This window comes from Montipora foliosa, chromosome 13 (genome assembly GCF_036669935.1).
Source record: "Montipora foliosa isolate CH-2021 chromosome 13, ASM3666993v2, whole genome shotgun sequence".
NCBI lineage: Eukaryota > Metazoa > Cnidaria > Anthozoa > Scleractinia > Acroporidae > Montipora > Montipora foliosa.
Genome location: NC_090881.1, coordinates 14271489 through 14278988, shown reverse-complemented (window position 1 = coordinate 14278988; position 7500 = coordinate 14271489). Strand labels below are relative to the sequence as shown.

General features: G+C 37.0%; 1 pseudogene; it reads left to right on the top strand.

The window, feature by feature from the left end:
• LOC137983816 (tyrosine kinase receptor Cad96Ca-like) overlaps positions 1–7500 on the top strand; it is a 39570-nt pseudogene that overhangs the window by 1144 nt on the left and 30926 nt on the right.

Below are 7500 nucleotides of genomic sequence, written 5' to 3'. Positions count from 1 at the left end.
TTTTTGTAGAATTCGTAGGGCAGCGCCATTTCCATCGATTGCGCTGAAATTTACTGGGGAGATATAGCCCTAGCTTTCATGATGCCTTCATGACGGGTATTCTACGTCAGGCAATTTTAAGGCCTGCGAAGGGGGAATTTTCAACCGATCGCGGTCACTACAGGCTTCAGAGAGGATAAAGGAAAAGGATTGTGGTTCATTGCATGAAACTTTAAGCGTTAAAATCGCTGAAAAGGTAAGATTATCTTTGCAGCGATACAATTGCATGTCTTCACCACATGTTCCTTCGATCTCACAGAATTGTGTTTTCCCTCAAAATATTGGCTTGTTTTCGCTTTCGCTGGAACATATTTACCTTGATTACATGTCCAGTGAATAGTTTTATCCTCTGGGATGAATTTCCCATCGAAAAATCGGTTATTTGGGTGGGTTTTGGCAAACAGAGCTTAATTATTCGTAATGCGATCTGTCTCGTTGCCGTTAGCAGCGGGTTGCAAATTTGACACTTGTATTGCATTATCATATCACGCATTAATCGCTAATCCGATTACTCCTAACAATCCAAAAATATTCGTTCCTCATCAGTTTCCGGTCAAATTTATGTCCTAGGAAGCAGATACATTGAGGAAGAATTCGTAATCAAGGTTAAAATGACCAATTTTTGCCTGGAAAACTTATTTGTGTTATTTTTCTTACCTTTTTTTTTCAACTTTCGTTTTTATAGTGTTTCAGTTGTCTGTAAATAAATTATATGCTTGAGGAAAGCTTATTTTCTTAGCTTTAAAATGATGTATTGCTTTCCCCTAATTTTAAATGTTTTTTGAGAAAAAAAAAAAACATTTTTTGGCGATGGCTGATTTACCGCGGAATGTAATGAAGCTTTGAAGGAAAATATCTTAAATGCTGCGGCCTAAATCTGGTATAAAAATCACATTAAAGTAAAGTTTTAAACTTGTTTTACCGATTTATAACCTCAAACATGCGGGTATCTCCTGAGATCACAAGCGATAAGACATCAAAATCAGCAAACAATGCTTGTCTGCATAAATTATCGGCCAGTGTCAGAGGTCATGATTCTGTGACTTTTTAAATTCGCAAAACGTTTGTTTTAAGGCATTATTTCGCCTGAAATGCCAGCAATGAATTGCTAACGTCCTTTAGAATGCTTGTGCATTTTAAATATGAAGCCAGAACTAATTGCGTCAAGTTCAATTATTTCATGAGCGGGCGACAATGGAGAAAGTAAATTACGGTTGCTCTGGACAAAAGTCTTTCATGAGTGTATTAGCCGATGATTAGTCTATTTTTTGCCATTGTTTCTTTGTTTTAAGATAAATTAAGGTTAAAATAGGTGGGGGAAACAGAATTCAAGAAAAAATAAATTTGTAATTTTTTTCCATAGCTTAGCATAAAACTGCGAAACGTCAACTGTTACAGATCAAAGATATACTTACTTGAAAAATTACATTAATGCTAGTTGCTATAAAATGTAGGTCGCAATGAAAGGTCTTCATAGAAAAAATTGGTTTTCAAAACATCATTTTATTGAGTTTTGGAGCATTCTTTGACATTAATTCACGTGGGATGCTTATGTAGGTCAGCGGCAGCCGCTTGGCACGGTATAACTGCAGTGTGAAATGAAGGAATTTGGATTTGGAGTTTTAGATTGAATAATACATGTATGTTACAAGATAGAAAACGTGGCTTCTTTACCGGGCTACCAAGAAAAATATTATTTCTTTCCTAAAATCACTTCCGTAAATTTAAATTTTACAGAAAGCAATATCACTTCTTCATGGAGGGTAATATGAAGTGCTAGATTTCTATCCCATATGAACCATGTGAGCGTTAGCCCTACTGATGGAAAAGGGCCCACACAAGGACAGAGAAAAACTCTGACCAGGGTGGAAATTGAACCCGCGTAGCTCAGTCGGTAGAGCAGCGGAAATCTAACCCGAAGGTCGTGGGTTCAATTCCCACCCTGGTCAGAGTTTTTCTCTGTCCTTGTGTGGGCCCATTTCCACTATTAGGGCTAACGCTCACATGGTTCATATGGAATAGAAATCTAGCACTTCACATTACCCTCTATTCAGTTAACTCAGTTTAAAGTATAAGTACTACACGGCCAACGTTTGTATAAACGTAACCTTTCCTCACTTCTTTATGGCCTCAATAATTGGGGAGATGTCCTTTCATAAATTTAGTTCTGGCTCCATTTTAGTTCCCCGTTCTATCCTTTCCTTTATAAATATTCTCAAACACCGACAACAAGTGCGTCACAACAAAACAGTTAAGTTTGGGAGAGGGCAGATAGTGAAGATGGCTGCATGCTTTGTGAAAAGCAAAGACAGCAGTGGTGTGGGGAGTTCAGAGGACACAAATTCCTAACATCGCTTCTGGAATGTACCTCTGATATTTCCAGTCATCTGAAGCGCTGTCATCTTTCATAGCCAAAAATTTCCGAGTATCACCTAATTTTTATTCGTGCAGGCCACTTTCACTTAAGCGAAAAAAAACATGGAAGAAATGTTCGTGTGTCCTCGCCACCGTGGAAATTTGGGAGCATACTGGAAATGCCCAACATCCGCTTGCCAGTACCCCGATCACAAAGGCAAACAAGAAGCGGTGAAAGGGGACCGCGTATTCAATGTCCAGATGGCTAAAGACATTTTCAAAATTTTCGGAGTTACTATTCCAGTTGGATCGCGTAAGTAGTTCATTTATTATTTCAATTAGTCATAAATATTCATTAGCTTTATACCCGGTAAAACTCAACAAAATGAATGGTCAGGGGAATGATTTGAATTTAGGCTCAGGGGAAATACGGGGTTGAATGACTGAAACAATGGAATGCTGATTAGAATGAACAAGTTATGTAACGACTGCTATTGAACATGAAATGCTATATAACACGTTCATCCAAATTTGCAAATAAATGAAAAGACAAATATTCAAGAAGATATCTACAGAGAAGCCCAGAAAGACGCCCAGTCTAAATCTACCAAAAAAAACAATCGACCGGTCAGAACTTATCGTAAAATGAAATGCAAAGTTTATTAACCCAGAAAACACCGAAAACATTCCACTTCAAGGTACGACTGTAACGGGTGTATGTAAAACGAGGAAGCCACTAGAACCACCCGGAACTTGTCTACAAGTGAGGAAGATCTAATCATTTGTTTAACACGATGGGTAGTGCTGCAAGCTGCGTGTGTGGAAGCCCATCGCCCACAGTTCTTTTAAGTGACATATGTCATAGAATGCGATGTTTAGTTGCGTGTTGCGGTAGCGAAGTTCACATCGAATTGAAAGGTGTCACTGACAATCACGAAAAAAAAATGAAAAAGAAGAAAAAGAAAACGAGGACCCTAAATCAGACGAACCAACTATTACAGAAACTGTATTATGAAGTGGATCGACCATCAGCTTTAGGGGAAGTCGACAAACTGTATCGTGCGGCGCGTCAGTATGGTTTGAAACGAACAAGTAGTATAGGAGTTGGGGGTACGAGATAATTTTTTATTTCATAAATTATGATATCACGCATCCCCCAACTCTATATACTCCTTACCATCTAATGGACTAACATAATGAAATCACATGATGGTATTACTCACTAAATGGATAACTATACATTTTTCATGAAATAGAATTAGGGGTTATTCTATCCTATCCCCCAACTTATTCACTTTTTCATGAATGGTCCATTGTGTGACATTTTCAGTGTGATCCTTGAAAATGATATCTAATAAAGTAGCATAGAATGAATTGTATAGATTTACATGATGAACTTGTCGATATTGGGGAAATTGCTTGTCCCTTTTGTGGCCAACATTTGCAAGATAGATCAGTTAAAAAATACTTATGTTGTGATAAACAAGACATAATCAATGATAATAATGCTATTGTTTGTTTAAATTGTGCCTCCATACAGGGATATCGAGTGGCTGACGAATATATAGATTTTTATGAAAATGTTACAAAGATAACAAAAAAAGCAATATACCATCGTAAATATCATATCCGAAACACTATTGATGATATATGTAGTCAACACAAATTACAGATATCAAACGTTAATTTTAATTAAATAATCGATGTTTTTGAAGAGTTTGGAAGGATACTTATGCAAATAAACCACAAACGGAAGCGTCTGATAAACATTTTATTTATTCTCAGACAATTATTCAAAATGCTGAAACTACGGTATGAGAATATACACATAAATTTATGAGATATATTGGAAAAAAATACTGCTGTTAATCGGCGACAAAATAAAAAAGATTATGGCATATTGCTGCAAATAACATATTTATTTTGACAATTGGGTGCATATTACTGCGAGTATTTAAATTACAACAAATGGTATATTTTAAATATTTGATTCTCGTGCTATGGATTCATTTGGCATGGCCTCAAGGAACTTTTGCACTTCTGGAACTATTTTCAAGTGTCGAGATATAGTGCACATCTTCACGTGTCGCGCACGTGACAAAGTGACCTTTACGTGCACCACTGCACGAAAGTTTGGTCATCTTGGAAAGATGTTTTCACGTCTCACCTTCGTTTCTCTTTCATTTTTTTCTGCAAAAGATGTTTCGGCGAGTCATTTCGTTTCATCTTAAGCCGTTCAATTATCGTTTCCTTTCTCAAACACTGAGCAAGAATACCCATCGATCAGTAAAAAGGCTTAGCCACTTTGGCATAAATACACTATTTTTACCTCGTTTCCATGGTCCAGTGGTCATTGTCACTACCTGTAATGAAGATAATCTGGGTCCGGGTATTCACTACACACACAGTCGAACATCATGAGAATCGCAATGTAATGCCGATGTGAGAAGGACAAACTTCTCTCTGTTCTTTTCTTTAGCGCTAAATTAACCATACACCACTGACTGTACTTTTGCAGGCCCGAGTATAGGCTACTTGTAGCCTCTTGTTCTATTTCAAAATGACCGAATGGTAGTGAGAGATTTATATAAAACGTTTAAAGTTGAGATCTTCAACCAGACGTGTATGTATTTTTTTTTGTGTGAGTCGAAATCTGTGATTAATCGCAATTCGGAAATCTCATATCCTTGCTTGAAATCATAGTATATTATTTATATTTCTTTGATAATCGACCCGTTTTCTATCAACATTTTTTTCAGATCATTGATTGTGAATGTTTTATTAGGTGAGTTAGTGTTTATGTATCCATGAAGATAATAATTTTGACCATAAAACCTTTGACCATTTCAATCGATTGGCATATGCATTGTGAATCTTTCATTTGCAGTCACTTCATAACTTTCTTCATAATCGTGTATACTCTGGTCTAAATAGTGTAAGGTATCGTTCTTGATACCATAAATAACAGCATATATTGGTAGTTTATTGGGACTATTATTATCGAAATTGGCTTGAAATGTAGTATAAAGCCTTCGTTGTATTGATGGTGATGTGCCATCTGGTTGTAAATTTAAAATTGCACGAATATAGTGATAATTCCTTGATATTTTTTTTAGCTTGATAATCAATGTTCGTGTTAGTTGCCTCGAATGATATTTGACTGCTGTTAAACTCTTTTTCATTAAAACATAGAGTTGTTGGAAAAAATATCTCAATTGCACATGTATAATGCAATGAAAAGTTGTCCCTTATCAGTTTGAAAAGGTTCCAATCCCACCGTCCATAAATAATATTGCTTCCATCTACTTTTTGTCAACTAACAGTGCAAAAGCCTTTTTATTAATTTTTTGCGGCATTTGATCAAAATCATTTAATCCCGAGACTGTTATACCAAAATCTGAAGTCAACTCGCTAGCTACTTTCATTGCATACTCCAACAACTTTTTACGATTGTCATGCATGGGAACTAATATGGGTTTCTGGTAATTGTTGTAAATTAACAGCGTCATCTGGATTTGTCCCTTTTTTAAGATGAATAATTTTGTATTTTTTCATGTCTAAATCGGTTTGTATTGCCTTGCTTAATTTTTCAGCAACCTCTTGATCAACGTATTGCTTATTTGCAGCATCAGTGTTGGAAGTTGGATTTCCTTATCCTGTAACCTTAAATTAATTGAAATTTCCAGACATAGTATCTCTATTTTTGAAAACTCTCGCTGCCAATCGATTGTCAGTGTAACCTTTTCGGACTAAACCATAAATGCTCGAGGAAATATTGATTTTTTCAATGGTTTTAAAATTCATATCTAAATTTCCAGACGAGTCTTTTTTAAAATAATCATTCATTTGTGATTTATCAGCTTTATTGTTCAGACCGTCATCAATGTATGATCTTGGTGTTGCTGTAGGACGAGAAATGTGGCTTTGGTGCCTCAAGAGGAAGATTTGGCTCAATGCCACCCATATTCCAGGAATTCAAAATGAGACTGCTGACAGGTTTAGTCGCAAATTTTGAGATAGGACTCAATGGCAGTTAAATCCCAGTGTTTTCAAACTGCTAGTAAAACGTTGGGGCAGACCAGAAATAGATTTATTTGCTTCTAGACACAATTATCAGTTAAAACCTTTAGTGTTCTGGCATGCAGATCCTGATGCCTTTGCGACTGATGCAATGTCCTTAAGTTGGAAACAAAAATTTGTGTATATTTTCCCTCCTTTCAGCATGTTGTCCAGGGTCCTCTAAAAGTTGCAGGAGGATCAAAACCGAGCGTTAGTCATAGCCCCACTATGGAGAACACAAGTTGAGTCGGATGTTAATCAGCAAACCAGTACTTCTACCCAAGGAAGAATCCCTTTTACGGTTGCCACACGACCAGACCAAGCCCCACCCTCTATGGCCCAAACTTCAAATGATGGCATGTCTCTTGTCCGGGCGACACTGCGACAGCAAAACATTTCAAAACAAGCTTGTGATGTCATCATGGAATCTTGGAGATCGGGGACCACAAAACAGTACCGAGTGTATCTTGATAAGTGGAGAAACTTTGCAACAGAAAGAAATGAGAATTCTATTCATCCATCTGTAGCCAGTGTTATTGATTTTTTGACACAATTGCATGACACTGGGAGTAGTTACTCAGCAATTAACACTGCCAGATCTTCATTGTCTGCTGCTGTGGAATTGACTGATAGCCCTTACACAGTAGGTGAACACCCCTTGATCAAGAGACTTGTTACAGCAACTTTCCAGTCCAGGCCACCTCTTCCACGATATCAAAGTACCTGGGATGTGTCTACAGCTTTAAATTTGCTTAAGACTTGGAGTCCTGCTAAGGAACTGAACTTGAAACTATTAACTTTTAGGTTAGTTAAGTTGTGTATGTTAGTTACTGGACAGAGATGCCAATCGGTATACTTAATGGACATGAAACATATGACTAAAGGGAAACCATCGTACAAGTTTTACCTTGAGAAACTAGTTAAACAGTCCAAGCCAGGAAAACCACAACGAGTTTTGGTTCTGCCTGCATATCCTGCTGAGGGAAGATTATGTGTAATGACATACTTAGAGGAGTATGTTGCAAGAACTGCTTCACTTAGAAGCTC